Source organism: Malaclemys terrapin, chromosome 1 (assembly GCF_027887155.1).
Source record: "Malaclemys terrapin pileata isolate rMalTer1 chromosome 1, rMalTer1.hap1, whole genome shotgun sequence".
NCBI classification, from domain to species: Eukaryota; Metazoa; Chordata; order Testudines; family Emydidae; genus Malaclemys; species Malaclemys terrapin.
This window is the reverse complement of record NC_071505.1, coordinates 85634954-85648365: the sequence shown is the minus strand read 5'-3', so window position 1 is coordinate 85648365 and position 13412 is coordinate 85634954. Positions and strand designations below refer to the sequence as shown.

Below are 13412 nucleotides of genomic sequence, written 5' to 3'. Positions count from 1 at the left end.
TTGAGCTTGCCCACAAAGAATCGCACTATGCTTTTCTTTTTTTTTGGTCTCTTGGCATGCACAACTTTTGAATACTCTGCATTGTGTATAAAAACATGTTTATTGGACTATATTGTATGTGAAAATTGTAGCTTGTCCAATTTCATTCACTAATGGCATTCATTAAAGCTTTTAAACCTACTTTCTTGGGAAGCAATTTCAAAAAACACCCCTAAAATTAAATGAAGTAGTCGAATTATATAGAGAGCTATGAGAAAAAGAAAGAAACTAGCTATTCTTTGTGAAGAATAATAAATTTTATTTAATATTGGATTTCTCAAAGCTGCCACTGAAGGAGGAACTCTAAAAAGTTTAAAAGACATTTAAACTTTTTGAGCACTTTATCTGGTAACAATTAATAAAAGAAACTTTGAAAAGACTCATATATAATAGACTAGAAATTGAAAAAGTGATATATTAAAATAATTGTGGATAGGGTGACTAGATGTCCTGTTTTTAAAGGGACAGTCCCATATTTAAACCCTCCTGCAGATGACCTGACTTTTTCTTACAAATGAGCAAATTGTCCCATATTTTCTATCTCCTCCCATCAGTACTGGTGGGTCCTGCTGGCTGGATCCCTGCTCCCTAGCTGCCCTCCCATCAGCGGGGAATCCAGTGGCCTGGACTCCCAGTCCAGTGGGTGTGCAAGTCCAGTGGGTGTGCAAGGCTGGTGGCAGAGTGAAGATGCAGCGTATGGGGCTGGCCGCTCCCCCTGCTGGTCTGTCAGCGTAGTCAATGCTGCGTGCTGGCTCTCAGCCAGCAGTGCCCCACTCCCCGTCCCATTTCCGGCTGGCACTGGCTGTTCGTTGCAAGCTGTGGTGGCTGGTGCGTGCAGGCAGGTGCCAGGCAGCGGCCAGTTACCTGTCGCCTCTGTTGCCCACCCATCAGCCCTTTATGTGCTCCCGCTTTTACTGTCCTCTCCCTGCTTTGCCCCTTCACAACCCCAGCCCCTCTGGTCCTCCATATCCCTACTGGTGGGGCTCGTCCCGCTCCCAGCGCTTGGCGGAGAACCAGCCCCTGGTCAGAGCACTCAACTCACCATCAGCCTGGCCAGCAGACTCCTTCCTTCCCCTACTGCCACTGGGCAGGCACCCTGGGAAAGCCCAAGACAACTCCAGCTCAGGGCGCTGGCCATGAGGTGCTGAGACCTGCATGCGCCAAAGCCCTGCACAGCGCTGGCACAGGAAAGCCTCTCCGCCCCTCAGCTAAGCTCTGGAGTGGCAGGAGGGAGAGGTAGCAATTTCCAGCCGGTTCACGCCCCGAACCTGCAGGCTCCACAGCAGCCCCGGGGCAAGATTTTACCACTCTCTTCACCTTCCACCCCTCCGCCCTGGGTCCTGCCCCCAGGGAATGTGGGGCAGCTCTGTCCCCTAGGCACCCTCCCCTACTGAGCCACCTCTCTGAATAGTTTGCTGAAGCCCCTGCAGTCAGGTTCCCTGGGCCCTGGTGCACAATGCATTCTTAGAGATTAATCCCTTCCTGCCCACACTGTAGCCAGGGGTGACACGAGGCAGCTGGCTTATGTTGGTGGCCAGCAGTAGCCTGGAGGTGTTAGCTGCCTTTTGACAAGGAACAAGCTGCTTCCAGCCATGGGTGGGGATGGGGAGAGAAAAGAGGTGAGCTCTGCAAAGACACGGGCCAGGTCATCCCTTGCCCCACTTCTTCTCCCCTGTGACTGGAAGCAGTTTCCATCCCTTCCCTTCACACAGTGCCAAAAGGCTGTTTCTGGCCACATTCTGGTGTGAATCCTGGGAGAAATCTGGGGAGTAATGTGACTCTGCATGTCCCCCACGTGTTGCCTCGGGAAGACGTGGCACCAGGTACCAGGAGAGAAGGGTCTGTCCCAGGGGCCCAGGCAGGCATGGAGGGCGGAGAGTGCTGGGCAGGGAGCGGAGGGTCAGTTGGTTGGTTAAATGCCGTATGAGAGAGGTGTATGGGAGTGTGTGTGTGTCACCTCTCCCCATGTGTGTGTGGGGAAGAGGAGTGTGTGTGTCACCCCTCCCTGTGTGAACCCTAAAGCCTTAAAGATAAGAAGAACAATGAGGAGCCAGTGGCACCTTAAAGACTAATGTATTTATTTGGGCATAAGCTTTTGTGGGTAAAAAACCCACTTCTTCAGATGCATAGAGTGAAAATTACAGATGCAGGCATAAATATACTGACACATGAAGAGAAGGGAGTTACCTTACAAGTGGAGAACCAGTGTTGACAGGGCCAATTCAATCAGGGTGGATGAGGTGTCAATACAAAGGAAGGGAAAATTGCTTTTGTAGTGAGCCAGCCACTCCCAGTCCCAGTCCCTATTCAAGCCCAAATTAATGGTGTTAAATTTGCAAATGAATTGTAGCTCTGCAGTTTCTCTTTGAAGTATCTTTTTGAAGTTTTTTTGTTGAAGTATGGCTACTTTTAAATCTGTTATAGAATGTCCAGGGAGATTGAAGTGTTCTCCTACTGTTTTGTATGTCTGATTTGTGTCCATTTATTCTTTTGCGGAGGGACTGTCCAGTTTGGCCAATGTACATGGCTGAGGGGCATTGCTGGCACATGATGGCATGTATCACATTAGTGGATGTGCAGGTGAATGAGCCCCTGATGGTGTGGCTCATGTGCTTGGATCCTCTGATGGTGTGGCTAGAATAGAGATGGGGACAGAGTAGGCAATGGGGTTTGTTACAGGGATTGGTTCCTGGGTTAATGTTTCTGTGGTGTGGTGTGTAGTTGCTGGTGAGTGTTTGCTTCAGGCTGGGGGGCTGACTGTAAGCAAGGACTGGCCTGCCTCCCAAGGTCTGTGAGAGTGGGGGATCGTTTTCCAGGATAGATTGTAGATCGTTGATGATGCGCTGGAGACGTTTTCGCTGGGGGCCATACATGATGGCCAGTGGTGTTCTGTTATTTTCCTTGTTGGGCCTGTCCTGTAGAAGGTGACTTCTGAGTACCCATCTCGCTCTGTCAATATGTTTCCTCACTTCCCCAGGTGGGCATTGTAGTTTTAAGAATGCTTGATAAAGATAAGGTAAATAAAAAGAAGCCAACTATGCAGTATTTCTTTTTAATGGGGGCTCAGTCAACTTGATGTTAATTTGAACATTTGTACTGCATAGTTCTGATTGATTGCCATTGAACTCGCTTGAATATGAGTAATTTTACCAAGTGTCCCGCATTCAGCATAGGGAAATGTGGTCACCCTAATTGTGGACAATGTGATATCTATGTATCAAATAAAAGAGGGATGGGAGCTAGTGAGCATGTCTTCACAGTGAGACAAAATTATGGTTTTGTATTTTAATAATTTAATGGTGTGTATAACATGCGGAAAGGTCCATATTTTCAAAAGTGCTCTTCAAAAGTGTGCACATTTTTGTGTGTGCCCAACTTGTGTGACTGCAAATACCAAATGAGCATGTGGAAATCAGAATTTTTTGCAGGCACATAACTACGCACTCATTTGATCCTAACTTGGGTCTGCACATCAGGTGTATGCAAAAGTGAACATGCACATTTGAAAATATGGGTCATAATTTTAGCAATAAAAGAAATCTATATGTCTTTTGCCCTGTGAAAAAATGGACAAATGAAGGGCCTTAACCTTCTCCCATTGAAGCTGATGGGGTTTTTGACAGTAGCAGCAGGATGAGGCCTAGGGTTGAAATTCACTAGTTCCATGCCTCTCTGCACCACCTTATCCCTCCATTTAAGGTCTTAATTGGGACTCCAGGAGCAGCCTCAGCAGAAACTACAGTATTAGGGGTTAGGGACACATGAGGCACAACCAGAGCCATCCCTGCCACATAATAAGCTCAGACCCAGTAACGTGCAGGGGCATTGACACCCGAAGTGCCACCTTCCTTGTCCTAGCCATGTGGGTCAGAGAAGAAAGTAATTCCATGGAGGAGCTAGACCCAGGGACCAGAGAAACTTAAGCTGGCAAGAGCAATCTAGTGAGCAATCTCAGCAGGGACCACTGGCTACCGATGATGTCACTTGACTGCTTTCTACAGCATTTACTCTGGACATTCTTTTCCCTGTGCTGATTGCCTGTTTGCTCCAGCTACCTCACAGTCTTTTCACCTCAGCCTCACTCCACCCGCCCTCCATGCTCCCCTCTTTCCTTCCTTCCCTCCCTCTTCTCTTCTGCATTAGTCCACTTACAACCTCTGTATTCTAGGTTTCCTCTCCCTTCCTTTGTCTTTCTGTTTACCTAATTCCCTCCTAACAAAACCCCAACCAAAAGAATTATAAAATAAAACAACCTGCTATCAAGCTTCCTGCCTCCCCTAAAAAACCCCAGCAACATGGAACTAACATGATTTTTGCAATCCTTTACTCTGTAATTCTGCTTATCTCTTTATATCCTTTTCTCTTACCTTTTGTGTAGTCTATTTAGATTGTAAATATTTGAGGGCATGGACTATCTATAATTCTGTTTGTACAGTGCCTAACTCAGTGGGGGCTCATAGGCTTTACTGTAAATAATAATTAATAAAGTGGTACATAGGTCCTTGTTTTGGTCCTTTCCACAAGGGTGAATGAAGTGACTGTCTCTAAATAACAAATAAAAATAGTGAAAAAACTGCTATTCACTGTGGGCTAACCAATTTCTTTCATGCTTTTATCTCCAATATCACCTATACAATGTATTCATAGTTGGAAGTACACTGAATTTGATTCAGCTGTAACTCATAAAGGAAGTGAGCAACTTGGTGAGAATAGTGAGTTAGTAAGAGTGTAAGTCATGTGTCAGTAAAATGCTACAAACATCAACATACCCATGTGAAACCCACAGGACTGGTTGTGATCATGATTTTCAAGCTGTCAAAACATCTTTCAGTGAAACTGTAAAAGCTTTAGCAGTCAAATGAGAATGAAACATGGTGAAAGACACAGCTTGAAATCCAGTTCCATTCTACTCTTATCAAATGACAGTCTCTAAAATATTTGGACATTGTGAAGATTAGATTAGTGCCAGAGTTGAGAATGCCAACTTGCAAACTGTTATGATATTGAAGGATGTGGGCACTTTCATTTTTTTATCACTCATCTCTGAGAATTCATTTACTGTCCACATTTTAATACGACCTCTTTCCCTGCAAGTGTAGCTGTGCAAGCGTAGGGCCTTATGTGGACCTAGAACTCTCTTGAATGCTAGCTGGGGGGTCCAGCTAACATGAGAGAGGACATATCTCATTGTTGTTGTGATCCCCTGCACACTAGGGGGAAGTGTACACTGTTTTGTTTTTGTTTTTTGGTGTAGGTTCATAGATTATAAAACCAGAAGAGACCATTATGGTAATCTAGTCTGCCTGCTGGAAAGCACAGGCTTCTCTGAATTAATTCCCATTTGAATTAGAGCATATCTGTTAGAAAAAAAGATCCAATCATAAATTAAAATTATAGTAATTAAGAATCTACCAAAATGTTTGGTAAGTTGTGCCAATATTTAATCACCCTCACTGTTAAAATTTTTCTTTATTTTACTTTACTTTATTTTATGTAGTCTAAATTTGTCTAGCTTCAACTTTCAACAGTTAGTTCTTGTCTTCCCAATTGAAGAGCCCTCTATTATCAAATTTCTGTTCTTATGTAGGAATGTATAGATTGTGATCAAGTCATCGCTTAACTTTCTCTTTGATAAGATACATAGATTGAGCTCCTTGGGCCTTTATCATTAAGGCATGTTTTCCAGTCCTTTAATCATTCTCAAGACACTTCTCTGAACCTTCATCAGTTTTTCAACATCCTTCTTGAAGTGTGGACACCAGAAATGGACACTGTTTTCCAATAGCAGTTGTACTGGTGCCAAATATAGAGGTAATATAACCTCTGTACTTCTACTCAATATAACCCTGTTTATACATCCAAGGATCACATTAGACTTTTTGACTACGGCATCACACTGAGAGCTCATGTTCAGCTCCTGATTATCCACCATGACCCACAAGTCTTTTTCAGAAATACTGCTTCCCAAAATAGTCTCCCATCCTGAAAGTATGTCCTGCATTCTTTGTTTCTAGATGTCTGACTTTACATTTGGCCTTGTCAAAATGACAATACAATGTAAGAATATAAACAGAATAATTCCCTCTCAACCACATTTAGTCATTTTGTTCTTCACAGGAACTCTCTGCTCAGCCATCGAGTCCTCCAAATGCACCTCATAGTTTAAGGGGGAAATTTTGTCCTTTGTAAACATAGTAGCTAAAAATTGCAGTACTATATACCACAACCATAACTGTCCCCCTAGGAATGCCAGCCTTTCATCATTGTGTTCACCAAACTACCCACTCCCAACACACCAAACTACTACTCAAAGCACCCACAACTACTAGAGTTGGGAGAAGTTAGTATAGTTAAGGGGTTTCTGTAGAGGGGAAAGTTGAGGGGGACAGATTCATGCTGTGATGTATGGTCTGTACTATATGGTAGGTTGTGGTAATGGTAATTACTCCTGGGAGAATTCTGCACAACTGTGCATGCGCAGAATTTATGTCCCCTGCAGATTTCTTTGCTTCCCTGCAGAAAAATGACTTTCTGATGGGGAAGCAAAGGGAAGTCATACAGCCCTCCCCAGCAGTATGTTTTGGGTGCCCAGGACAGCCGGCAGAGATGTAAATCACTGGGGGGCAGGGTGCGGGACTGGGGAAGACCCGACTGGTGCTGCCTAGCCTGCACTGGGCTCATCTGCTATTCCCATCTGGGCTGGGGAGGACAGGACTTTCTCTTCCCCTGGCTGCACAGTATCCAGGGCTGTGTCAGAACCACCCCCAGATTTCTCCCCTGGCTGTAGGAAGCTCTGCAAACTGCCCTCCTGCACTTTCTGCATCAGTTGCTCCTCAGCTGCAAGGGGAGGGATCACTGTACAGAGAGCTGCTCCCCCATACACCCAACCCCCATGCATCCAGATCCCCTCATACCAGACCCTCCTGCTGAGCCTCACTCCCCCCACACCCAGAACTCCTCCTGACAAGCCTCACTCCCCCTGTACCTGGACCACCCCAACAAGCCACCTGCACCCAGATCCCTACCCTAATGAGCCCCAACTGGCTGCACCTGGATCCCCACCCCACTGAGCCCTACTTTCCAATATCTGGAGCCCTCCACTGAGCTCCCCATGCCGACACCCCCCTGCCAAGCTCTATCCCTCCACATCTATACCCCACCTGCTGAGCCCCAACCACCTTCACTTGGACCCCCCTGCAGAGTCCCATTACCACTGCACCCAGAACTCCACAACAAGCCCTTGTGCATCCAGATCCCCCCCGCATCCAGATCCCCCACTGAGCTGCCCACACCCAGAATCCTCCATACAGAACCCTCTCAACCCACACCTGGATCCCCCCACACAAAGCCCCTCCACACTTGTATCCTGCCTTGCTGAGCTTGCATGCCCACACCTGGCACGGAGGAGCAGCGCCTCCCATGGGGTGTTTCTGGGGCAGGACCGGTCCTTGCGCTGTGTCAGGGTTGTGTGCAGCCTCACCGCTGAGTCCATGTCCTGGGGGTGGGAAGCTGCACAGTGATCTCCCATCTCTGTACAGCCAGTGTCTGTGCTCTCCAATGCCATGATAGAGCCTCCACATTTATTTGAGAAATAAAATTTGCAGAATTTTGCAGAATTTTAAAATACTGTGCACAGAATTTTTAATTTTTTGGTGCAGAATTTATAATTTTTTGGCACAGAATGCCCTCAGGAGTATGGCAAGGTGCAGGCCTGGGTGTGGAGGAGTATATAGTATAGTGTTAATTTCCTTGCTTTTGTGTTAGGTATGTTGCATGTGTAGCGACACTTACTTCACAATGAAGATTTTCTGGTGTATTAATATATACAGGATTTGTGATATGGCTCAGTTAAAATGGTTAAATCAGCTTTAACTTTTGGAATTTCCTATCTCAAATGCTTTTCTTGCAATTTTAACATTCTAGAAATGCTGGGTTGTTGGGTTTTGTTGGTGTTGCTTATTTTAATTTAATTTATTCAGCCTTAAAAATGCTTTTTTGGTTAATATTTTACATCTGCTTGAAAAGGTCAATTCTGTTTACACTCAGAGTAAATGCCATCAAAAGTCTTCATATTTCTGCCAATGCAGCTGAAGCAGCACAAGAAACACAATTAAGTTCCTTTTTGCTTCTCTTCAGGAAATAGTTAATAGGAGAAATTCATTGTTTCAATTCAATTACACCATTTTTATTCAGCATCAATTAAAGCTTTACTTCCTTGAAAAAAGTAAAGTCTTCAAAAAGGAAATTTGCTTCATAAAATAAAACTACAATTTCATTATATTTTAAAAAGTATTAGGACAGGCTCAATAAATTTCATAAAACTCACTCTTAAATTAGTTAGCAGCAAGATTTTCCAGACTTTACTAATGTTTATAAAACCCTGTGAAAAGTTTCTGTTTGCTAAATGCACAGAAGAAATTTGGAATAGCAAGTTTGAGTGGTATTAAATACAAACACACTTGAAGACTCATTCTTCTGTCAAGGAATATTCTTTCCTGGAGACTGAATGGTAACTTGATTTGTTTCACATTCCCTTTAGAGACAAAGAGTTGTCTTCCATAAGACATAAGCTATAAATGCTTCTCATATATAGGTATCCACTGGTTTTGTCACTATTCATGGGTTAGACTTGCTAATTTCACAAGGAAGGCAATTTGTGCTCCTCCCCTTCCTTCTTTGAAATAGGAATTCCTCTGCGGGACTGCTCTCCTGCACCGTTTACTCTAACCCTGAGAGCAGCTTTAAACTAACTACTGGACACACCAGAGAGCTTTAGAGTGTGAGAATTTCCACTCACCGACAGCTGGAAACTTCAAGTGAATTAGATTTTCAGTAATTGGAGCCTTTTGATCTTCCTTTTAGGGCAACCTGAAGATCCTTTGTGCTGAATCTGCACTAATTCTGGCTCCGTCAGTATCTATGTGTGTCAGTGCAGTACAGCCTAAGCCAGCCTGTCATGTCACCACACTTCCCTTGGGCTTCCTTCAGCAACATAGCAGAGTGGTCTGACCAATAGCGACAGCTGGCCTGCGCCAGTAGACTACATTCTTTCTGGCTCCCTTCAACAGTATGGCTCAACCCAACCCACCATGTTATCACATCTTCCATAGGCTTTGTACAGGAGTGTAGCAAAAGTAGTCTATCCATCACACTAGCCTACCTGTGCTAGTGGACCTTCTGTATTCCCACCATTTCCATAAAGTTTGGATCTGTGAGTGTGTCAATGCAGCATAACCCAGCCTGCCATTTAACCACTCCTTTCACTGGCTTTTCTCAGCAGCAAAGCAAATCAATCTAGCCCATACCACCAGCATGCCTGTACCAGCAGACATCCAAATAGCTGGAATCTGCAGGAAAAGGTAAAGCTAAATTTTTCCCCTTCCAGGTTCCTCCCTGTGTGTGTAATGGCAGTTTAGCCTAGGTTTCCACCTTATTGGTTGTGCTGAGAGTTGCCCCAAAAACAATGCAGAAGAGAGGTCTAATATCTCATGCCACCATCATGCCAGTGGACAATATAAATGACTTTAAGCCTGCAGCAGTAGGTCAGTATTAAGGGAGAAAAGTGGCCCAGATATGACATAGTTGTAAAGCCACTGTAGCATGCCTATCTGAGCAAGGGAAGGTTTCCAAACATCAGTGCTACTGCACAGCAATTCTAGTCTCTGTCTTAACCTCCCCTTTGTCAGAGGATGTTCCTCTCTTAGTTCAAGGTGTGCACGGATTGTGTTAGCAGCAAACTGCTGTAGATGTAGAGGAGTTTAACATCTCATTAGAATGTTAGTCAAGACAAAGACCCCAAGGATTATTAACATCTTGTCCTTGAAGAGCCTTCCACCCATGAGGAAGGAGAAGTAGGAGTTTCTCCCAAATATTTCATGCCTTCTGCAACTAGTCGAAAATCCTATGGGAAACATGAAGGCCAATAGGCTTGAATCCAAGCTAATTCCTTATAGAAAGATAATTCTGTTTTTAAGAGAACCTTTAACCAAAAGGGGAAGGAATCTATTGCAGATTATTTTAACTGCTGCATTATTTTCAATATTGCTTTTCAGAAGACCAAAGATAAATCAATCAATAAATAACAGCATTTGGAATGAACTAGTTCAGATTGTAACCATTTTCCTTTTTTCTCAGAAGTGATCCTGATAGACCAGGGGAAGGAAGAGAAAATATATACTTCAGAGGTGCCAGCCCTCCCTAATTTTCCACAATCCCTGGTGTTGCTCAATAACTGCCCTATGTGGACCCTGCTGGACTACGTTAACATGCTCTAGGTACCTCGAGTATGCCCCCAAGGTCCACAGGGGGCAGTTAGAGCACAACATGCATCTTGTGGCTAGTAAAACCAGCAGCCCAAGCCACACTGACAATTGCCATGGCTTGCTTCCTGTCAGACCCTCACTGTGCAGTCTGCAGGAGAGGAGAAGCCAGAGGGGCAGGAGGAAACAGTGGCAGAGGAGAAGAGTGGGAACATGAGAGATGAGGGAGAAGAGGATTAGGATCATCGCAGGAAAGTGGCCAAGGCCTAGGACTGGCCAAAGTAATTAAGGTCCCTTGGTGGCATAGGAGAGAGGCTTTCCCAGGGCCGATCCTCCCCTTCTCCCTTTTTGGGGGTGGGGGTCAGGGGCACAATAAGGGAGGGGACCCAGACCTCCCCCCCCTTGGCAACATACAGGGAGGGGAGGGGAGAGGAGCGAGGAGAAATCCTGGTTTCTCCAGGGGCAAGGGAAGTGAGAGAGGAGGGGACTGGGGCAGAGAGGTCCTGGTTTCTGCAGGGGGAAAGAAGGGGAGGAGGTGGGGGGAGAGAGAGAGGTCCAAGCCACCTCCCTAATTCTTCTCTAATTTTTTTCTTAAACAGCCCTAAAAGTTTCAGAGTAAGGTTGGCATCTCCGACATCTAAAGTGTCTGAATAATTTACTGCTGAAAATGTATTTAAAGAAAGGGTCTCTCCACATAACCTAGTATAGTGGTTCTCAAACTTATTTGATCGTGTCCCCCTTCTTTGTGTCTGTAGTCGTTTACATCCCCACCCCGCTCCTGCCACACAAGTACTTATACAGCCACCCAGCTCTGAAGGCAGAGTAGGGAGTGGTGGTGGCTGTCTGGGCACCCAACTCTGAAGGCAGTGCCACCAGCAGCAGCGCAGAAGTAAGTGTAGCAATACCATACCACGCCACCCTTACTTCTCTGCTGCTGCTGGCGGCAGAGCTGCCTTCAGAGTTCGGCGCCCAGCAAGCAGCTGCTGTTCTCTGGTCTCCCAGCTCTGAAGGCACTTGGAGAGAGAGAAAGAGAGAAAGAGAGAGCAAGAGGTCTGAAACCTGACTTGAAAACCTGACCTTTTCAATCCCAAACCAGACTTTTTGATACAATTTCATTTCACAAAAATGTTGGAAAGGTTTTGTTTCAATTCCATTCCAGGACAAAAACAAAATATGTAACCTCAAAATCATTGCAAAATGGAATTATTGTCCTCTGGTCAACTGTACTTTTGAAAACTTTAACTATGGCCCTTGGTACACAGTCTGGCCTTAACAACATAGGCCCTGATCCTACAAACAAGCATGTGCTTTACTTTAAGCATGTGAATAGTCCTATTGACTTCAATAGTTTTGTATTTAAAGTACATAGTTTGTACAATAGTTATGGATTTCAAGTACTTAAAATACATATGTACTTAAATATAGGACATGTTTAAGTGTTTTCAGAATAAAGGCCTTAATAATAATTCTAGATTTAGCTGTATTTTGAATATGTTCTTTCAGTGTTGCGTAAAAAAACTAAAAACAGTAAAATATTAAATACTATATTCATAGCTGTAAAAATACAGTTACTAATCATCCCCCACCTTTTTAAGGATATATTTGGCCTAATGAATATGTTGATTTCAGAGAAGAGAAATTAAATGGCAAGAATTTGTTTTTAAATTATTCCATCATTCATCAGTTGTCTCTAAAGCAAAGTAATAAGCAGTGAAAGATAACCTTTAGGGAAAGTAATAAAGCAAAAAAGAGGAAAAGTTAGTATCCCTTGAACAACTATTTATTGAATTGACACATAAAAATAAGGAGTCAAATAGGTTGAGATGAAAACAATTTTTGGAATTAGAAATACTCTCTCTTTTTTTCCTATTGAATGGAAACAATTTTTGTTCTTTGATTTGTCTGGAGGCTAAGCCTAAGTACAGCCATCGGTGACAAATCAGTGGATATGTCATCTTTAGAAGAAAGGAATTAGCATCTAATAATGTTTCTTTTGTCAAATCTTTAATATGCCAAAATTCCTTTCAATTCTTCCTTCTTCAGGAAGCTGAAATTAACTATTTTAATTGACAGGTCCAGAGATAAAAGTGACTCTTATAGCTGCAAGTTGCTCTCATGACATATTGAGTAACATTTTCAAAGTGGCTGGAGTTCCTATTATTGGACACACAGTGAGAATCTCTGGGTAAAAAAGAATAGACATAGTGCTTTGTATGTATAATGTTAGAACATAGGAAAATTGAAATACAGCTTTATAATTCTTGAAAGACACCAAGAAATAGATTTTGCTTCGTAATAACTTCCAAGACATTTAAAGCCTGAACCTGCAAGGGGCTGTGTGTCCTCAATTCCTATTGATTTCAGTGGGAGGTGAAGTATTTAGCACTTCATAGAATCAAACTGTCCATAATGTATGGTGCCATTTATACAGAATGGCTATAATATTCTTCTTGGAAAAATACAATTATTTATTATTTGGAACTAACTAATCATTCAGGCACAAATACTGGAAAAAGACTGAAATATGGAAGTAAGTAATCTCTAGTCAATAAATACAGACCTTAATATAAGAGTATTTAAAAAAATATTAGACATATCTAGCCATTTCTACAGCCATGTCTGGTGACTTTGATCATAGCAAACGTGGAATTTGTTTTTTTAACTGAATTGCTTCAGACCATTTTCTTTGAAAACATAGCACATAATTCCCTAAGGAAATAAAGCAAGAATATTGTTTGTCTATGAAGGCTGAAAATTATGTTCATAGTCGGTATGAACCAGGACAGCTGCTTAAGTCTCATAATTCCATGTACTGAAAGTTAAAACATTAATTTTTGAAAAGTCTATATTGGATAAAGTAATATAGTACTAAATGCTTCCACAATTTAAAGGGACATAGTTTGAAATTTAATCAATTAAAAATGAATTGAAAGTACTTTTGGGTACTGCATTGATTTTTGTAGTTTTACAATCATATTTTCCTACTTTAAAAAAAGTCCCCCCCCATGTTATTTTTTGAATAACAGAGGTAATCAACAGGGAAACTGACTGTAAAGGACAAATAATGAAGCTGACGATACACAAATTACTGTCAAATGCACAAAGTTAGCATGC

At 43.1% G+C, this 13412-nt stretch overlaps 1 protein-coding gene across 2 annotated transcripts in view; it reads left to right on the top strand.

Annotated features, from left to right (window-relative positions):
- Positions 1-13412, top strand: part of ANKS1B (ankyrin repeat and sterile alpha motif domain containing 1B) — a 758955-nt gene that overhangs the window by 93134 nt on the left and 652409 nt on the right. The window lies entirely within an intron of this gene.